Genomic DNA, 22877 nt, shown 5'->3' on the forward strand with positions numbered 1-22877 from the left:
GATGTCACAGCAGTGGGATAATGCACACAGTAATGGTGCAGTAATGTGATAATGAGCACAGTGATGTCACAGTAGTGGGATAATGCACACAGTAATGGTGCAGTAATGTGATAATGAGCACAGTGATGTCACAGCAGTGGGATAATGCACACAGTATTGGTGCAGTAATGTGATAATGAGCACAGTGATGTCACAGCAGTGGGATAATGATAATGCACACATTAATGGTGCAGTAATGTGATAATGAGCACAGTGATGTCACAGCAGTGGGATAATGCACACAGTAATGGTGCAGTAATGTGATAATGAGCACAGTGATGTCACAGCAGTGGGATAATGCACACAGTAATGGTGCAGTAATGTGATAATGAGCACAGTGATGTCACAGCAGTGGGATAATGCACACAGTAATGGTGCAGTAATGTGATAGTGAGCACAGTGATGTCACAGTAGTGGGATAATGCACACAGTAATGGTGCAGTAATGTGATAATGAGCACAGTGATGTCACAGCAGTGGGATAATGCACACAGTAATGGTGCAGTAATGTGATAGTGAGCACAGTGATGTCACAGCAGTGGGATAATGCACACAGTAATGGTGCAGTAATGTGATAATGAGCACAGTGATGTCACAGCAGTGGGATAATGCACACAGTAATGGTGCAGTAATGTGATAATGAGCACAGTGATGTCACAGTAGTGGGATAATGCACACAGTAATGGTGCAGTAATGTGATAATGAGCACAGTGATGTCACAGCAGTGGGATAATGCACACAGTAATGGTGCAGTAATGTGATAATGAGCACAGTGATGTCACAGTAGTGGGATAATGCACACAGTAATGGTACAGTAATGTGATAATGAGCACAGTGATGTCACAGTAGTGGGATAATGCACACAGTAATGATGCAGTAATGTGATAATGAGCATAGTGATGTCACAGCAGTGGGATAATGCACACAGTAATGGTACAGTAATGTGATAATGAGCACAGTGATGTCACAGTAGTGGGATAATGCACACAGTAATGGTGCAGTAATGTGATAATGAGCACAGTGATGTCACAGTAGTGGGATAATGCACACAGTAATAGTGCAGTAATGTGATAATGAGCACAGTGATGTCACAGCAGTGGGATAATGCACACAGTAATGGTGCGGTAATGTGATAATGAGCATAGTGATGTCATAGCTGTGGGATAATGCACACAGTAATGGTGCAGTAATGTGATAATGAGCACAGTGATGTCACAGCAGTGGGATAATGCACACAGTAATGGTGCAGTAATGTGATAATGAGCACAGTGATGTCACAGCAGTGGGATAATGCACACAGTAATGGTGCAGTAATGTGATAATGAGCACAGTGATGTCACAGCAGTGGGATAATGCACACAGTAATGGTGCAGTAATGTGATAATGAGCACAGTGATGTCACAGCAGTGGGATAATGCACACAGTAGTGGTGCAGTAATGTGATAATGAGCACAGTGATGTCACAGCAGTTGGATAATGCACCCAATAGCGGCACATTAGCGGGATAAAGCGCAGAATGAAGTTGCATCATATCGGTAGTGTGCAAAGTGCTGTTAAATTGTAGGAAACTGCAGAAAACCTTCAAAATATAGTGTGACTGCAGTTCCCCCCACAGCTAGCTGTACAGTAAAACATATGAGATGAACTATGAATAAACACTGTGGCCGCTCATTCTCAGGATCAGTAGGGGTCTGTCCCTGAGTTTGGACCCTCACATATAGAGATTGCATATCCTCATGCTTTGCAGACAGTTTTTTTGCTGATGAAAAACACCCTTTCTGAATGTATTTTAGCAATTCAGACATCAATAACACACTACATGTAAAATGTAGTTATTTTTTCTTGAAACTTTCACATTGTACATGCTATAGTATTTAGGGAGGTAATCATGATCATGAGAAGGTGAACAGATTAATATACAGTAATGTGAGATTCGGGATATCTTGTATTTTATCCATTTAAGTCCTTGCTATTTTAATGTTTTGGAGTCCTGTGAGTGGTCCTAGAAGGAAGGCTGTGACTCACTGAATAAGACCACCCACTGGACTCCTAAACATTGAAAGAACAGGGATTTAGATTAATGTATTTGAAGTTATACTACCCACATGACTCTGTATTAATCTGCTCTTCCTGCTCTTCTCTGCTATTCTCTGCCTGATCAGACACCATGTTCAACATGACAGATGCCCTTTCAGTCAGGCTAAAGATTACATTTGAAACAAAGCACGGATCTCTTTCTAACTCTGTTACAAGATGGTTTATTTTTATTAGATTTTTTTAAATTACAGTTTAATATTTATTGTCTCATATAGGAAGATGGCGGAATAAAAAGTTGCAAATTAATTATTTAATGTATAAGTGTTTGATAGATATAATTTAATGGTCATCTTATAGCCCTTGATCAGAAAGCTATGACAATGAATGTATATATTTATCAACCCTTATTATTTATATTACACCGACATATTCTGCAAAGCAATATTGGTAGATATACGGCACTCAAAAGGTCCAACACCTTATGCTTTCTGGACACAGGTCCAAGGCGTAAACCCAATACAAGAAGAAACTGCGATGGGGAGGACAATATAGGACACTCTAAGAGTGACGAGGTCACAAAGTCTGATCAATGTCCATGTCTAAGAGACGAAACAAAAGAGACCTCTTTTTTCTGGATTGCCTAAATAAAATACATATTGCGTATTTTAGAGTGCCGAGTATCTTGTTATATATTCTGCAGAGCATTACCTAGACTCAGATGGTTCCCTACATTGTGGCTTCTCCTGTAAATAATCTAAATCAAATCCACAGCAACTACTTTGCTGTTCAGCTGACAATTATCTCTCCCATGCACAGGTGTGCTCTTCTTGGCCGAGCGCTTCTGTGTTCTCTATGAGAGATCCGCTACCGGTCTTCTTTGCTGGCGGTTTATCTCCGGAGAGAACAAAAGAGTTGGCCATTAGAATTTCAAAGTATTGATACTTCTCTCCCCCAACATAATTAGTTGGGGATAGAACCAGGGGTTACTGATACAAATTAGACTGTTGGCCAATCCCGTTGATATCAGTGGGTTCAGGCCGACTTTAGTCTACGTTTGGGGCCCTTAATCGGCTGATAATACTCTTTTGTACTGGCTTTCCTACTTCTAATCAGTTTTGGTAAAAAGTAGAAATGAGAGAATCCATTTGTAACAAATCTAATATGTTAGGACTAGGGATGAGTGAACCCGTGAAAATTTGGGTTCTGGTACAGGACTCGAACTTAAGTCCAAAGTTAGGTCTGGGTATTGGAACTGTACCCGAACTTGAACCGGAACCCCATTGAAAACAATGGAGACCCGAACATTGGATCTGGAAAAAAATCTCTCGGAACACCGAACATTGCAACAGAATTCTGTGAGAAGTCCATGTTCGACATTTAACACCGGACACTAACTGTCCGGTACGAATCGTGAACTTTTAAGTTCAGATACGCTCATCTCTAGTTACGAATTTCTCCTAAATGTTGGATTCTGGTGAATCTGAAATTTTTGGAATTCAATTTGCATGAAGGAGTTATAACAATAAAATACTACATACTTCTTTTCCCTAGTCCCTCACTTATCGTTCCACAGTCGCAGCTCACTGTACCTCAGCCTTGGTCTTTGGTTGTTCGAGCACTCCTTTCCATGACTGAGGCCATTAATTGACCTTATGTAGTCACCTGGGAGGGAACACACATAATTGACATTACATAATTCACTCCATCACGTGGAAGGGGTGCACATCGATGACTTTTATCTCCTCTTATCATGACCCCATGAGGCCAATCTCTGTAAGGAAGTATCAGAAGAACCAAAGATCAGCTAGGTGGCTTGGGAAGCTGCCACGACAAAGGAGGCATAAGGACACATGAGGATCAGAATTAGAGGAAGTATACTTTTTTCATCATTTACATCTGGACACAATGTTGGGGGCCTTTATTCACATGCCTTGAGTATTATGATTTCAGTCACATTGTATTAGATTTAGTGTTGATAGGGTAAAGGAAAAAAAATTAGATATCTCTTTTTCCTTTTATAAGTAACATACATTAGTGCTCATTTTTTGTATTGTACACATTGGTGTATTGATGCATTAATGCTATCAATTTCTGGTTGTATCTAGTGATGGTCGGGAATCGTTCTCATGCATGTGACTGAAAATACGTTTTGGTTGGTCTCCTGGCTTTTGTGCCTTTCTTTGTATTATCTTAAAAGGATTTGATTTAAGCCTAGGGTATATCTAGTGACTAGGAGGGTGAGACGACAGTGAACGGGGGCGCCATTCTTGCGTTGCCTATTAGGGTGCCAACCAACACGGTCAGGTAGGATCAAGTTAATGATAGTCATAGAGGAAGGTTAGCAATTTTTGACCTGTGCTCCCCCCTTTTTGTTTCCCAGGGTATATCTGTTCGGCAATTGGTTATTATAATCAATATCCCTTTATCAAATAATTGATGTTTAGCATCTTGTTGTTTTTTCTAATTTTTAGAATATCACTAATAAAGTATCTACACTCTTAAAAAGGAAGGATTTTCTTTATGTTAGACGATCAAGGAAAGGTAAGTACACTGCTCAAAAAAATAAAGGGAACAATTAAACAACAGAATATAACTCCAAGTAGATCAAACTTCTGTGAAATCAAACTGTCCACTTAGGAAGCAACACTGATTGACAATCAATTTCGCATGCTGTTGTGCAAATGGAATAGACAATAGATGGAAATTATTGGCAGTTATCAAGACACACTCAATGAGTGGTTCTGCAGGTGGGGACCACAGACCACATCTCAGTACCAATGCTTTCTGGCAGATGTTTTGGTCACTTTTGAATGTTGGTTGTGTTTTCACACTCATGGTAGCATGAGACGGACTCTACAACCCACAGAAGTTGCTCAGGTAGTGCAGCTCATCCACGATGGCACATCAATGCGAACTGTGGCAAGAAGGTTTGCTGTGTCCAGAGGCTGGAGGCGCTACCAGGAGACAGGCAAGTACACTAGGAGACGTGGAGGGGGCCATAGGAGAGCAACAACCAAGCAGCAGGACCTCTACCTCCGCCTTTGTGCAAGGAGGAACAGGAGGAACACTGCCAAAGCCCTGCAAAATGACCTTCAGCAGGCCACAAATGTGCATGTGTCTGCACAAATGGTTAGAAACCGACTCCATGAGGGCGGTGAGGGCCCGACCTCCACAGATGGGGGTTGTGCTCACAGCCCAACACCGTGCAGGACGCTTGGCATTTGCCACAGAACACCAGGATTGGCAAAGTCGCCACTGGCGCCCTGTGCTCTTCACAGATGAAAGCAGGTTCACACTGAGCACATGTGACAGACGTGACAGAGTCTGGAGACGCCGTGGAGAGCGATCTGCTGCCAGCAACATCCTTCAGCATGACCAGTTTGGCAGTGGGTCAGTAATGGTGTGGGGTGGCATTTCTTTGGAGGGCCGCACAGCCCTCCATGTGCTCGCCAGAGGTAGCCTGACTGCCATTAGGTACCGAGATGAGATCCTCAGACCCCTTGTGAGACCATATGCTGGTGCGCTTGGCCTTGGGTTCCTCCTAACGGAGGACAATGCCAGACCTCATGTGGCTGGAGTGTCAGCAGATCCTGCAAGATAAAGGCATTGAAGCTATGGACTGGCCCGCCCGTTCCCCAGACCGGAATCCGATTGAGCACATCTGAGACATCATGTCTCGCTCCATCCACCAACGTCACGTTGCACCACAGACTGTCCAGGAGTTGGCGGATGCTTTAGTCCAGGTCTGGGAGGAGATCCCACAGTAGACCATCCACAACTTCATCAGGAGCTTGCTGAGGCATTGTAGGGAGGTCATACAGGCACGTGGAGGCCACACACAATACTGAGCCTCATTTTGACTTGTTTTAAGGACATTACATCAAAGTTGGATCAGCCTGTAGTGTGTTTTTCCACTTTAATTTTGGGGGTGACTCCAATTCCAGGCCTCCATTGGTTAATAAATTTGATTTCCATTGATGATTTTTGTGTGATTTTGTTGTCAGCACATTCAACTTTGTACAGAACAAAGTATTCAATGAGAATATTTCATTCATTCAGATCTAGGATGTCTTATTTGAGTGTTCCCTTTATTTTTTTGAGCAGTGTATAATGTATTATCAATTTTTATCCCCTTACATCCCCACTGCTTATTATGAATTGAAGTTTAGAAAGACCTCAGAGAATAATAAACTTTTTTTCACAGGAATTGGGGCATTTTTCATTTAGAATTATTTTATCTGGACAGAATCAAATCTGTTGGTTAGATCAAGCAAAACCAATTTCGGGAGATTAGCTTATCTCTAGCAGCCAGGGACATTGCTAGAGTTTTCAGAGATCAGGGTCCCAAACCCTAAAGCCCCCGTCTCACATAGCGAGATCGCTAGCGAGATCGCTGCTGTGTCACGGTTTTGGTGACGCAACAGCGACCTCACCAGCGATGTCGCTATGTGTGACACTTTGCAGCGATCAGGCCCCTGCTGTGAGGTCGCTGATCGCTGCAAAGTGTCCTGGACCATTTTTTGGTCGTTGCTCTCCCGCTGGTCAGCACACATCGCTGTGTGTGACCAGCGGGAGCAGCGATCAGGCTGGTAACCATGATAAACATCGGGTTACAAGGGGCACACGCGCACCTAGTAACCCGTTGATTATCATGGTTACGAGTCTGCTAAAGTGGGCGGTAACCTCCCGCTCACTGTAGCAGAGTGGTAACCATGATAAACAGCAGGTTACTAGCTGCGAGTGTGCCCCTAGTAACCCGATGTTTACCATAGTTACCAGCCTGCTCCTGCTTCAGCAGGCTCGTAACCAGGAGCAGGACATAGTGGAAAGATTCTTTCCACGATGTCGCTGCTCCCCTGATCGTTGGTGAGCCTGCCTGTTTGACAGCTCACCAGCGACCACATAGCGACGCAGCAACGATCCCTGACAGGTATTATTGTTGTCGGGATCGTTGCAGCGTCGCTAAGTGTGACGGGGCCTTAAGGGATGTCTTCCCATGTGCAAAGGTCATTGTGAAGGGAAGGGAATCAGAAGGGAAGGGATCTATGGCATCTCTTATTGTGATTGGTGGATCATTTGTTACCAGCTGTGTATACCTGCCTCTGATGATAAGGAGCCTGCTGATATATATATATTTTTTTAATTCTGTACCATGTAAAAGTTTTAGGCAGATAAGGAAAAAATGTGGAAAAACTGTTGTAACATATGAATGCTTTATGCTTTAAAAATACAAGTGTTTATTTTTATCAATTAGCAAATTGTAAAGTGAATGAACAAAAGAGAAATCTATGTCTAATCAATATTTGGGGTGACCGCCTTTACCTTCAAAACAGCATCAATTCTTTTAGTTACACTTGCACACAGTTTTTGAAGGAATTTGTAAGGGAGGTTGTTCCAAACATCTTGGAAAACAAACCGCAGATCTTCTGTGGATGTTGCGCAAATTTATCTGTATCTTCATGTAATCCCAGACAGACTTGACAATGATCAGGATTCATTAGGGATAATTAAATCACTTCCAGGACTCCTTCTTTATGCTGAAGATAGATCTTAATGACATTAGTTGTATGTTTGAGGCCTTTGGAAGTGCATTGAGGTGAAGGGTACATTGCTGGAAAAGGAAAAAAAAAAAAAAAAAAAAAAACTCTTTAAATCTCTTAGTTTGCGAGTGTGAACGAGCTGCGTGTGTCCGGAGCGTAAGTGCGAACGAAAGTAAGTGTGTGACTTGTTTTTCAGTGAAGAGGTATTGGGAATCCTGCAGAAAATACCTGTGTGAATTGCGGTGAGTGCTGCATTGTGACCTGCTGAGTGCTTTTCTACCTGTTTAGATTTATTGGGCTTTTTAAAACCTATTTTCTCACTACAGTTTTAGTTTCTTAGTTTACTACCTGTGTATTTAGGGGTTAACTACATTGCACTAAAATCATGAGGTGTATATTTACTCACAAGGGGTTAATTAAGGGGAAGGGGTCATAATTAAGGGTTTATAAGGGGCAGCTGGTTGGGCATCAAGTCCTTTGGAAGTGCATTGAGGTGAAGGGTACATTGCTGGAAAAGGAAAAAAAAAAAAAAAAAAAAAAAAACTCTTTAAATCTCTTAGTTTGCGAGTGTGAACGAGCTGCGTGTGTCCGGAGCGTAAGTGCGAACGAAAGTAAGTGTGTGACTTGTTTTTCAGTGACTTTGGATTCAGGGAGTTTGGAAGGGAGGACTTAGGACTGAATTGCTGACTGTATTTCATTCTTTCTTTACTTTACTTTTTACTTAATTAATCCACCTGACCTACTTAGCTGATTCCCCCGTCCATACTTGATACTTAATTGATCCCCCGTCCATACTTAACTGATCCCCCGCCGATATCTAATTGATACACTTGCACATCCCTAATTGATCCTCGTCCATACACCTATATATAAATAATTGTGTTTTGTACTTGTATATATATACTGACTGTATCCCCATATTTAGAATGACATCCATGTTGGCCGGAGCCGTGCAGTGTACATCTTGTGTAATGTATGCATTCCGTGAGCAACCGCTCGAGGATCCATACTGCTGCGAGAGATGTGAGCATATTGTGCACTTGGAAGCCCAAATTCTGGATCTAAGTGCTCAGATAGCGGTACTGAGGAGCATCGACAACATGGAACGGAGTTTGCTGCTCACCGAGCAGACACTCAATGGGTCAATACTGGGGGTGGAGTATAGAGGGGAAGTGCAGGCTGAACAGGCAGGGAGCTGGATAACAGTTAGGAGGGATAGAGGGAAGAAGTATAGGAAGGCTGGTTCAGAACCGGCATTATTGGAGCACGACAGATCCTCTGACCACTGGGGGAAAGTGTATGCTCCAGTAATGAGGGGGAGGGGGGAAGTGTAGGGCAGGCAAGACAGGTTCTGGTAGTGGGTGACTCTATTATTAGGGGGACAGACAGGGCAATCTGTCACAAACACCGGGACCGCCGAACGGTGTGCTGCCTCCCTGGCGCTCGAGTCCGGCACATCGCGGATCGGGTTGACAGGTTACTGGGTGGGGCTGGCGAAGACCCAGCGGTCATGGTCCACATCGGCACCAATAACAAAGTGAGTGGTAGATGGAGGGTCCTTAAAAATGATTTCAGGGACCTAGGTAGGAAGCGTAGGGCAAGGACCTCCAAGGTAGTTTTCTCAGAAATACTACCAATCCCGCAAACCACACAGTAGCGCCAACGGGAAGTTAGGGAGGTGAATAAGTGGCTAAAGAGTTGGTGCAAGGCAGAAGGGTTTGGGTTCATGGAGAACTGGGCCGACTTCGCGGTCGGCTACAGGCTCTACCGTAGGGACGGGCTGCACCTCAATGGGGAGGGTGCAGCGGTGCTGGGGAAGAAGATGGCTAATAGGTTGGAGGAGTTTTTAAACTAGAGACGGGGGGGGAAACCAAGGAAGTAGGTGGGATGTGAGGCAAGCAAGGGGGAAGGGGAGAAGTGAATATAATGAGGGTGGAGAGGGGGGTGGGAATAGTACAGTTAGATCGTTAAAGAAGAATAGGATGCTAAATAACCCCAAAGTTTTATCTTGCATGCTGACCAACGCAAGAAGCCTGACCAATAAGGCGGATGAGCTGCGGGCGCTTATATCGGAGGAGAGGTATGACATCGTAGGTATAACAGAGACTTGGCTAGAAGACAGCTACGACTGGGCGGTAAATTTATTAGATTATAGTTTATTTAGAAGGGACCGGAAACAGGGGAAAGGCGGAGGAGTCTGCTTATATGTAAAGTCATGTCTAAAACCCAGACTAAGGGAAGATATAGGAGAGGGAGAAGAGGGGGTCGAGTCCATGTGGGTAGAGATAGAGGGGGCAAAAAATAATAATAAAATATTACTGGGGGTCTGCTATAAGCCACCAAATATAACAGAGGAGAATGAGAATCTGCTATTAGGACAAATAGACAAAGTAGCAAAACATAATGAAGTGATTGTAATGGGGGATTTCAACTACCCGGATATTGACTGGGAAACAGAAACCTGTAGATCTCAGAAAGGAAAAAGGTTCTTGACAAATATTAAGGATAATTATCTCTCCCAACTAGTGCAGGAACCAACGAGAGGGAAGGCCGTGTTGGACTTAATATTGACTAATAGGCCTGATAGAATAACTGAGGTACAGATAGGGGGACACCTAGGTAATAGCGATCATAATATTATCGACTTCAAAATGCCCTTCAGTAGGGTTATCAATAAGGGAACAACAAAAACATTAAACTTTAGGAGGGCGAAGTTTGATCAGCTGATAGAAAACCTTCAACTTATTGACTGGGACAAAGTACTTAATCAATGGAATACGAATAGTAAATGGGAAACCTTCAAAAGAATTCTGAATACTCAGTGCGAGAGGTATATACCGTATGGGAATAAAAGGGCCAGAAATAAGAGGAAACCAATATGGCTGAACAAGAACGTAAAAGGGGCGTTAAATAGCAAAAAAGAGGCATTCAAGAGATTAAAACAGGAAAACAGTAAGGAGGCACTAATGTGTTACAAGGAAAAAACGAGAACCGGTAAAAAACAAATAAAAATAGCGAAGGAGGAAACAGAGAAACGTATTGCTAAGGAAAGTAGATCAAATCCCAAACTGTTCTTTACGTATATAAATAGTAAAAGGATTAAATCGGATAATATTGGACCGATAAAAAGTGAGGAAGGCAAAATCATAGAGAAAGATGAGGATAAAGCTAATCTATTAAATAATTTTTTTTTGACAACTTTCACAAAGGAAATAGAACTAACAGGAGAAATGAAAAGTGACAAACTTAATCCTCCACTAAGTATGACAAATCTAACCCAAGCTGGGGTACAGAAACGCCTCAGTAACATTAAAATAAACCAATCACCAGGACCTGATGGCATACACCCACGGGTACTAAGGGAACTAAGTAATGTGATAGACAGACCGTTATATCTTATATTTAAGGACTCTGTTTAGACTGGGTCTGTACCACTTGATTGGCGACAGGCGAATGTAGTGCCAATATTCAAAAAGGGAGTGAAAAGTGACGCCGGAAACTATCGGCCGGTGAGTCTGACGTCCGTTGTGGGCAAAATTTTTGAAAGCTTTATTAATGAGGCAATCATGGAGCATCTTGATGCTAATAATCTTTTAATCCCGAACCAACATGGATTCATGAGGAATCGCTCCTGCCAAACAAACCTGATTGACTTCTACGAGGAGGTTAGCTCTCGAGTAGATCAGGGGGAACCAGTGGATGTCGTGTATCTCGACTTCTCAAAAGCGTTCGATAGCGTGCCACATAATAGGTTGGTATACAAAATGAGAATGATGGGGCTGGGGGAAAATGTCTGCAAGTGGGTAGCTAACTGGCTAAAGGATAGAAGGCAGAGGGTGGTTATAAATGGAATATACTCAGATTGGGTAGGCGTCACTAGTGGGGTACCACAGGGGTCTGTACTAGGCCCAATGTTATTTAATATCTTTATTAACGACATAGTCAACGGGATAAATAGTAAAATATCAATATTTGCAGATGACACAAAGTTATGTAAAACAATTAATACAAAAGAGGACAGTGCAGACCTACAGAGGGATTTGGATAAGCTGGGTAGGTGGAGCACTAAATGGCAAATGAGGTTTAATGAGGAGAAATGTAAGGTCATACATATGGGAAGGAAAAATGGAAGTCACCAGTACTCACTGAATGGGAAATCATTGGGGAATTCAGAGATGGAGAAGGACTTGGGCATCTTGATTGATAGCAAACTAAATTGGAGTGCCCAAAGTCAGGCCGCTGCTGTAAGGGCAAACAGGGTAATGGGATGTATCAGAAGAGGTATAGCTGCAAAGGATGAGAACATTGTTCTTCCACTGTACAAAGCACTGGTCAGACCACACTTGGAATACTGTGCTCAGTTATGGGCCCCAATATATAGAAAGGATATAAATGAGCTTGAAAAGGTACAAAGGAGGGCAACAAAATTAATAAAGGGAATGGAGGGACTGCAATACCCAGAGAGGCTGGCAAAACTAGGACTATTCAGCCTGGAAAAGAGAAGGTTGAGGGGGGACATAATAAACGTGTACAAATATGTTAGGGGACAGTATAGAGATCTTGCCCGGGATTTGTTCAAAAGGAGGGATATTACGGTAACAAGAGGGCATTCACTAAGACTGGAAGAGAAAAGGTTTCAGCACCAGCATAGGAAGGGGTTCTTTACGGTAAGAGCAGTGAGAATATGGAATTCACTGAGTGAGGAGATGGTAATGTCGGATTCACTACACCAGTTCAAGCGGGGACTGGATGCATTTCTAGATACCAGGCAGATTTCAGCATATACTTAAAAATAAAATAAAATAGTAGGTTGATACAGGGATTTATTCTGACTGCTGGTTTCAGAGTCGGGAGGGAATTTTTCCTCAGGTGAAGATTGGCTAAATCATTTGGGGTTTTTGCCCTCCTCTGGATCAACTTTAGCAATTACAGAACTAACAGGTCGAACTTGATGGACGCAAGTCTTTATTCGGCTTTACAAACTATGTTACTATGTTACTATTGTCCTACTGCAAAATACATTTGAAGCCAGTCAGAAGCCTCCCTGATACCTGATGGTATCGCATAATGGATGTGTATCTGCCTGTATTTTTTAGCATTGCAGACAAAATTAATCCTGACCAAATCCCTACCTCTATTTGTTAAAATGCAGCGCACAAATTACTGAGCTGATGGCACTGCTGGATATCTTCCAATTTCAAAGGGAAGTGAGCAGGATATGTCTTTCATCTGCTGCACTAAGTTTCTGTGGCTGACCATTGCAACTATGGTCCTCAATGTTGCCTTTTTCTTGGTGATTCTTCAAAAGAACTTGAACAGCACGTCTTGAAACCCTCGTCTGCATTGAAATCTTTACCTGGGAGAGACCCAGGCTGTTCAAGCTTTTTTGAAGAATCAAACTACTGATACAGTATAACTAGATTGTGTCTTGTTGCTGAGCTCAATCTTGCCATTGTGTATGACGTGTGAAAAGAAACTGTCTTCCATAACCTCACCTTTGTAACAGAGTTTGGCTGTACCTCACCCAGTTATAAGACTACTACACAGCAGTTTTGTTTCAGTTAATGACTGTTTTACCCTACATATGAAATAATGATCATTAGCTCCTGTTTGGTATAATTGGTTGCTCATACACCTGACTAAAATTGTACAAAATCCTTGACTTTGTGTAAGTGTACCTAGAAAAATGGATGCTGTTTGAAGACAAAGGGCTGTCATACCGAATAGATTTTTGTTTTGTTTATTCGCTTTACATTTTGTTATTTGATAAAAAAGAAACTATTAACATTTTTATTTTTGAAAGCATCTTACTTTGTAGCATTTTTTCCACACCTGCCTAAAACTTTTGCACAGTACTGTACAGGTAATCGCAAAACCTGATTTAAACAATAGATCATTTTCTGCTGACACATTCCCTTTAGGATGCGTGCCCACTATGCGTTTTTCAAGCGTTTTTGCCGCGGAATTGCATGCCCCATGGTCCACAATGATAATCCGCATGTTCTGTGCACATGCTGTGGAAATTTCCGCTGCGGATTATCATTGCGGAAAAAAACGCAGCATGTCCATTAATTTTGCGGACACGCAGCGTAATTGCCGCCATTGACTTGCATTGAAACGCTTATTATCCGTGTGAGCTCATGTGCCCATGCGTTTATCATGCGGTTCAATGCGCGGATGGTACCCGGGTTTGGAGAAGAGGAGACTCTCCTCCGGACCCGGGCACCATAGTACCTGTAAAAAAAAGAAGTTAAAATAAAAAATGAAGATTATACTTACCTTCTGATGTACCCCGGTCTCCTCAGCGATGCGTCCGGTCTGTTGAATGGGTCGCTGTGGTTTTGAAAGGACCTTCCATGATGTCACATAATTAATTGACGTCACCGCAGGTCCTTTTAGACCACCGCGAGCTGTACAAGAGACCGGACGTATCGGAGAAAAGACAGGGGGCCATCGGAAGGTAAGCATAATGTTAATTTTTTATTTTTTACCATTTTTATTCTTTTTTTTTTAACTATTACTTGGTCACAATATATAAATCCATGCCGGTTGCATGGATTTATATAGTGTGACCAAGTTGTCAAGCACTTTCCAAGTGATGCTAAAATCGCTTGGAAAAGTGCTTGATAACCCGCATGCAGAAATGCATGCAAAAACGCTTGACAAACGCTTCTACATGGCAGGAAAAAAGCATGTAAAATCCACATGTGTTTTTCCTGCCAGGGAGAAGCGGAAAAAATATGCAGCATTTCTGCATCGTGGGCACATAGCCTTAGGAAATATGAAAGTTGTGTTTTCATCCTGACTTTGCAATAAATCGTGTTTAACTCTGTGCCGCCAAGAATTTGTAGCCCTGTAGGACATATTAATGGTCTAATTTTAATGTGACCATGGTAGGTATGTGACAAGTTTAGGAAGAGTTTAGAGATGAGCAGAAATACCAGTAAGCTTTGTCATTGGTGAAATCCATTGTGTCACTGATTTCTGATTGTTAACTGATCGGTAATAGATGGATGTCGGCTGCAACAATATTTCCTTTGCAGTAATGTTCACCGATAATCCCTACTTCAAGGAAATGAAAGGTATAAGACCAGTGATCAGAGCGTCTAGTGTTTTCTAAAAACATATCATGGCATCTTACCCCTGATTAATCAGACAGGCATTGTGTTCACGGCTTACACACAGCTGTACCACCAACATCTTGTAGAAAATTTGACTTGATCTCCATTCCTTAGCTGGGTTTTGTCTTTGGACTTGACTGTTGCATCATGCTTTAAATGGAATTGATTGTGTGGTTGTAATGAAAGCAACAAATTGATTTTTATCCAGAGTTACAAAGAGTAAATAGAAAAATGTTCCCATCTTGACCTTCTGGGGAAGCTTCTGGGATTTAGCGGCTTTAAACCCATTTTTTGTTTTATATTGTGTATTTAAATGCAAATAGAAAGCAACAGCATCAATACACTGCCCGAATTAATGTTCAGCTAAATGTATTCTAATGGTGTCTGATGGAGAAATGAAAGAATATGGCAATGTAAATATTATCAGTCGATCTAATATCTATTTGTATATAATATATTTATTACCCGTGAACACATACTTTTTTACTTTTTCCTCATATCTATCTAGCTAGTTCTGTGATGGAACCGAAACGTTGTCACATGGGCTAATAAAGAGACAACTTTTTTGCACTAGATAATTTATTGTAGTGCTTCTGAATATATGTCTTGGAGGCCTGAATTGGAAGAACCTAGTGCTGCTTCATTACTTGTTTATATGATCTTTTAATCTATTTATTGCCTGTGAAACAATATTTTTTTATTTTTATCTATCTATTATCTATCATATCTATCTATCTATCTCTCTATCTATTTATCCCATATCTATCTATCTATCTATCTATCTATCTATCTATCTATCTATCATCTATTATCTATCCATCTTCTATCTATTTATCTATCTATCTATCTCTTATCTATCTATCTATCTATCTATCTATCTCTCATCTATCTTATTAGACTATGTATCTCTCAGTTTATTTAAAACTTTTTATGTATATCTATATATCTATTTATTATCTATAAATTTAATATCTATCTATCTATAATCTATATTTTTTCTTCTTTACTTTCTATTATCTTTCTTTCTCTTTTTTTCTTTCTTTCCTTTTTTCTTTCTGTCTTTCTTTCTCTTTCCTTCCTTCTTTTGTATATTTTCTATAAGAAAACTCAGTTATATATTTTACACATATAGTTTTTAGTATTAAAGAATATCTATGTCTCCAGAGTTTTTATACATAATTAGATATCTATCTTTCTATACATCTATTTTTTCTCTTCTATATTTTCTTTTCTTCCTTCCTTTCTTAATTTCCTTTCTTTCTTTCCTTCTTTCCTTCTATCTTTTTTTATTTCTTTCCTTCCCTTCTTTCTTTCTTTCTCTTTCCTTCCTTCCTTCCTTTTCTCTTTTCTTCCTTTCCTTCCTCATTCCTTCTCTTCTTTTTTCTTTCTTTCTTTCTTTCTTTCTTTCCTTCCCTTCTATTTCTTTCTTTCTCTCTTTCCTTCCTTCCTTCCCTTCCCTTCTGTCTTTCTCTTTCTTTCTTTCCTTCTTTTTCTTTCTTTCTTTCCTTCCCTTCTATTTCTTTCTTTCCTTCCCTTCTTTCTTTCCTTTCCTTTCTTTATTCCTTTCCTTCTTTCTTTCTTCCTACCTTCCTTTGTATATTTTATATAAGAAAACTAAGCTGTTTCTTTTACAAGTCATAGTTCTTATGATGGCAGAACGTCTACGTCTCCAGAGTTCTTCTACGTCATTATAGATGTCTCCTATTTGTATAACACGCTTTTGCATTATAATGTAGAGATGTGCCTACAATCCCTGAGCCCTGGTTCACAGTGACCGCTTCTTGTACACATTTTTTTAATTATTTATCTGTACATAACATAAACACTGGATCTATTTATTCTAGTAATCCCAAAAAATCCCCATGCATTTCTCTGTCAACAGTAATCTCTAGCAGTGCTCTATTCTTTCAAGCCCACTTGATGTCCTGCAGGTTGTGGCAGAACAATACACAGGAAAGGCTTAGACATTGAGCTTGCATGCTTTTTGACTCCATTTTCAACCCTTTGTTCCCATCAGGGTGGCATTTTTTCACACAGCATGTGGCAGCTCTGAGTCTGATCCACTCTGTCTTATGAAATCAAAGTATGCCGGGTTTTTATTATTATTATTTGCTGAGCTGTCTCCTAAATCGTCTGTATGAGCCTCCGCTCCTTGCTCCGATCACTAGATCTAAATATGGAGAACTGACAATATACAGATCCTGGAAAACAAACATAAGGCATCAGCTTAAAACATTGATATTATTCCACATAAACGCTGGAATTCTTATAATTGCAGCAATTATAATTATTACTCTTCTTACCATCATTGTTTGTAATAAAAATTACAAAAATCCAAACAGATTAAATTGGAAAAATCCAGTTTTAATAAAACACAAAAGTAAACTTGGATATTTATTTATTTTACTCACTTATATAGCGCCATTAATTCCACAGCTCTTTACAGACATCATCGGCTACTAATGGAGATTTGTATCTATATTTAAAGAAAAAAGAAAAATAATCTGATTTGTATTTGAATATATAATTCATGCAAAGATTTACGAAGAAAGAATAGATTATAAATTATTAGGAAAAATTATATATTTAACAAGAATAAAAACAATAATAATAATAATTATAGATACAGAAGAAATTGTAATAATACCACGCTGTCATGTTAAGAATGTATCACAGTAATTTAGAGAATTTTAAAGGAAATTTTTTTTGTTTTACACATATATACAGAGATAGATTATTTTCACTTTGCTACTATAAATTCTAAAACAGGTGTTTTATATTACAAATTTTATTTTATGAATTTATAAACTCTATCTATCTATCTATCTATCTATCTATCTATCTATCTATCTATCTATCTATCTATCCCATACCTATCTATCTATCTATCCCATATCTATCTATCTATCTATCTATCTATCTATCCTCATATCTATCTATCTATCTATTTACCTATCTATCCCATATCTATCTATCTATCTTTCTATCTATCCCATATCTATCTATCTATCTTTCTATCTATCCCATATCTATCTATCTATCTATCTATCTATCTATCTATCTATCTATCTATCCCATATCTATCTATCCATATCCTATCTATCTATCTATCTATCTATCTTTCTATCTATCTATCTCTCTATCTATCTATCTATCCCATATCTATCTATCCATATCCTATCTATCTCCTATCTATCTATCTATCTATCTATTATCTATCTATCTTTCTATCTATCCCATATCTATTATCTATCTATCTATCTATCTATCTATCTATCTATCTATCTATCTATCTATCTTTCTATCTATCCCATATCTATCTATCTATCTATCTTTCTATCTATCCCATATCTATCTATCTATCTATCTATCTATCTATTATCTATCTATCTATCTTTCTATCTATCCCATATCTATTATCTATCTATCTATCTATCTATCTATCTATCTTTCTATCTATCGCATATCTATCTATCTATCTATCTCATATCTATCTATCTATCTATCCCATATCTATTATCTATCTATCTATCTATCTATCTATCTATCTTTCTATCTATCCCATATCTATCTATCTATCTATCTATTATCTATCTATCTATCTATCTATCTATCTATCTATTATCTATCTATCTATCTTTCTATCTATCCCATATCTATTATCTATCTATCTATCTATCTATCTATCTTTCTATCTATCCCATATCTATCTATCTATCTATCTATCTCATATCTATCTATCTATATATCATGTGTAAGATATTTTTGTATTGGTGCACATGCAAACCATAGTTAAAAAATATTTTTTTAAAGAAAGTCTTTATATAATTTCCCTGTAATATTGCATTTTCAATAGCAAACTGTAAGTTTTTCATATAAAAGTAATTACGGACTAAATATTGAAATAAAAATGGTAAATGAAAAAAGCAAGCGTAAAAATAAAACGTAACATGAAAAAGTTTAATGCAGAAATCGCTGACAATTTGCACCGTTAGTAAAACCCCAGCATCTTCACCATCTATTATTAGACTCTTAGGCTTATTTTATTATTTTACAATTAATTTGTCGTGTAAGGGGAGAAACTAAATGGATAAATTACAGAACGACTACAATGTAGATGCGCTAAGATTGTGGATGCAGAACAATACACACAGACACTTCTCCTGCATGCGGTGGGAGCGCGTCACACACGTATTGTGGACTTACATTATGTTACATTATGTTTCTTACACAGACATATAGCTTTTGTCAGTTTAGTATTTCGGGGTCTCTACGCCCTGACACCCTACTATTAATATCCAGTTGTACCTCTGCTGCCCTTAAATAGTTAAGTCTCTGTGTAATGCTGGGATGAGGGCGACGCTCATTGTGAATTATGTCTCATCTGTCCCAATAACCTTTTTTTCCTCTTAATGCGCCTCCCCTTCGCCTGTAGCAATTAAAAGGAAAAAAAAAAGAGGTAAAGAGTGTAGGATGAGATAACGCTGTGTCATCTCCAGAAAACATCCCAATGTCCTATACCGAGAGCGCGACCACGAAGAAGAGCGCGACCACGAAGATCAGTGATGTCCCCTTAGTCATTTTGGATTTCTCTCTATCAGACTTCTTTCCAGACTGAGCAGGCGGCGCTGGCTGTCGCCCTGGAGCTGTTTTCACTTTGGGGGAAACTTTTTGGATTTGGTTTATCCTAAAAAAAAATTTTTTTTTTCTTTTTCACTTATAAAAAATAGGAACATTATGAAATGATAGAAAGATAAAAAGATAAATTTAAAGAACGGTAGCTAGACAGATAGATAGATAGATAGATAGATAGATATGGGATAGATTGATTGATAGATAGATAGATAGATATGGGATAGATAGATAGAGATATAGATAGATAAGAGATAGATAGATATGAAAGATAGATAGATAGATAAGAGATAGATAGATAGATAGATAGATAAGAGATAGATAGATATGGGATAGATAAATAGATAGATAGATAAGAGATAGATAGATAAGAGATAGATAGATATGAAAGATAATAGATAGAGATAAACAACAATAGATAGATAATCCAATACAAGGGAAAAAAGGAAAAAAAAAACAGCACTTCAAAGCCATACAAAAACTCTTTTTATTTACTTATAGAGTAAAATCGACATTTCAGTTCCAAACACAATACTATCTATCTATCCCATATCTATCTATCTATCTATCTATCTATCTATCTATCTATCTATCTCATATCTATCTATCTATCTATCTATCCCATATCTATCTATCTATCTATCTATCTATCTATCTATCTATCTATCTATCTATCTGTCTATCTATATTATCTATCTATCTATCAATCCATTCTATCTATATATCTATTATCTATCTATCTATCTATCCCTCTATCCATCCATCTATCTATCTATCTATCTATCTATCTATCTATCTATCCCATATCTATCTATTTATCTATCTATCTATCTATCTATCTATCTATCTATCTATCTATCTATCTATCTATCTATCTATCCCATATCTATCTATCTATCTATCTATCTATCCCATATCTATCTATCTATTATCTATCTATCTATCTATTATCTATCTATCTATCTATCTATCCACCTATCTATCTCATATCTATCTACTAATGCAAATATATTATATATATACAGTGCATTTATATACGTATATACAAACATATGAGCTCAATATACGCAGAACGACATCTTAATAAATTACTATAAAATGTATACATTTCCTCTCCTGATAAATATATCTGTAGATAAATTGCTCCAAAATATATAACATACATCTCCAAATACAAAATATTATATATATATGTATATATGTACTAAACATATTTATTTCATAAATAAATTCTAAAGACAAATAAAATAAATATATATATACCGTGTATTCAAAAAATATCTCTTTACATATAGACAGATAAAATCCTATAAAATTACACCACGCCTTAATATTAAAACATTGCAAATAACACATTGTTATTAAATAACAATAAATGTCTTAAAATGTAAAAAAAAGCTACAAAATTAAGCATTTTTTTTTTTATTTACATGTTGAAAATGGAACATAAAATATATTTCGATAAAGGTTTAGATTATATTCTGTAGACGTCCCTATTATGTTCCTGTTATATTAATAGAAAAGAATGAAAAAAAAACAATACAAATTGATAAACTACCGTAAGCGAAATAAAATATCAAATATAACAGCATACTCAAACGGGTTATATATAAAGTGGCTACGTATTAAAATATAAGGCAAGTCAATAATATAATAAAGTGATATAAAAAGTAGCGATAGAGGACTGACATTAAATGGAAAAGAATGCAAAAAGATTTAATAGAAACAAAAAATAACATGCATAAAAAAAGAGGATAAGGAAGAAAGGAAAAAAATGGGGACAAGGAAGAAAGCAAAAAATGGGATAAGGGAGAAGGGAAAGAAAAATTGGGACCAGGAAGAAGGAAAAAAATGAGGACAAGGAAGAAAGAAACAAAATGAGGATAAGGAAGAAGGAAAAAAAATAATGGGGACAAAGAAGAAGGAGAAAAATGGGAACAAGGAAAAAGGAAAAAAAATGAGGACAAGGAAGAAGGAAAATAAAAATGGGGACAAGGAAAAAAAAAAAAAGTGTTTGGCCCACCGCTCAGGTTTGGTTGGAAAAGTGCTTGCTAAGCTATCTATTTCACACATGCAACGACAGAAGGTTCGATATTCATTCGATCGATGAGTGAAAAGGCACAATAGCAAAATCGGACCGTCTCCTTTTCAATACAGATCTCAAATGTCCCCCTACAGTCTGCAGTCGCGCGGCTGGTGGTGTGGATCTGAAGGAGCAAGGGTTACATCAAGGCTGTTCTCTCGACCGCTCAAACAGTCTAGACCAATGACCTGCATCACTGTGCCCTTTGAAGAAGAAGCAAGTTCGCTCATGGTGGATGAAAAATCAAGGCGTACCCCCCCATAACAAAAGGAAGCAGCTCGTGGCTGCAAAGAGGTAAGCAGGGGCAAGCAAAGAAAAGGCATCTGCTTCTATGGTTACAGGCCAACTATGAAAACCTCGCCTTTCATGGAGAACCGTTCTCATGCTCCCTCGCAGACTTGTGTCATGCATTAGAAGCAGAGGCTGGAATCCGCATAGTTATTTCACAGCAAAATGATACGCAGGCACATGGTTCATACCGGGGGAAAAAAAAAAGAAAGTCACATGACGCGTTTCAGGCTTCTGCTGTTTCATAAAAATCCTCTTGCTGGGTCAGAGCAAGACAAATGTTGGCTGGCATGTAGCCTTCTTATGAGAGTTAAGATTTGCCCTCTCCATTTTTTTTTCCTGATTGAAATAAAGGGTTAGAGGTCAAGGTTTGTGTGACCGGGCCACAAGCCCCCTTTTGTTGCTGCAGCTTTGGAGTGAATAGCATTTCGAGTAAGATTTTGCATCTCTTTAAATCCAAGCCGTTCTCATAGGTCTGACAAAGCATGAAAAGTAATGAATTTCTATCTTACTGACCTTAGCCGCATTGTCATTTTTTTTTTCTTTCTTGACTGCGCATTTCTTTCTTTTTTTCTTTCATTGTTGAATTTATTCTTAAAGCTGTCAGAAAGCAGCGGAGGGGATTTTTTATTTTGGAAGGAACAGAATTTTGTGTCTTTTTTTTTTTTTTATTTCGAATTGTGAAACGCTTGGTTATGTATCGGAGTTTGTGAACTTCAGGCAATGTGATATTAGACTATGGATGTTAAGAAATCTGACGGTTACATATTGCAAGCGGAACGGCTGACATAGGCGGAGGCGATTACTGATATGTATCCACCCAAAGTGTACGCTTGCTTTATGTGAATTTGTGCGCAAATCTTTTTGAATTGATGGAAACTTATGGAAAAGCTCAGTGTGATTTATCCCCAAAAAGTGCTTGCAATTATTTTATTTGTTATTTATCTAATATAAATGTAAAATACATATGTTTTATGATAGAGATATATAAAGAGATAGATAGATAGATAGATAGACAGACAGAAGAGAGACAGAGAGCGGAAGATATATATAGATAGATAACTAGATAGATAAATAGATAGCTAGATAGATAGAGAGAAGATAGAGACAGAGAGAGGAAGAGATATATATATAGATA

At 38.6% G+C, this 22877-nt stretch overlaps 1 long non-coding RNA gene across 1 annotated transcript in view; it reads right to left on the minus strand.

Moving 5' to 3' along the window:
* The window catches only part of LOC141236522 (uncharacterized), a 50442-nt gene extending 27777 nt beyond the window's left edge, over nt 1–22665 (minus strand). Inside the window, exons 1-2 of the long non-coding RNA XR_012302178.1 lie at nt 22256–22665; nt 17148–17212 (exon numbers count right to left, since the gene is read on the minus strand). This is a non-coding gene — a long non-coding RNA (uncharacterized lncRNA). The remainder of the gene's footprint in view (nt 1–17147; nt 17213–22255) is intronic.
* Nucleotides 22666–22877: the final 212 nt, after the last annotated feature.

Source organism: Phyllobates terribilis, unplaced genomic scaffold (genome assembly GCF_046119375.1).
Source record: "Phyllobates terribilis strain yellow unplaced genomic scaffold, ASM4611937v1 Scaffold_2__4_contigs__length_985480577, whole genome shotgun sequence".
NCBI classification, from domain to species: domain Eukaryota; kingdom Metazoa; phylum Chordata; class Amphibia; order Anura; family Dendrobatidae; genus Phyllobates; species Phyllobates terribilis.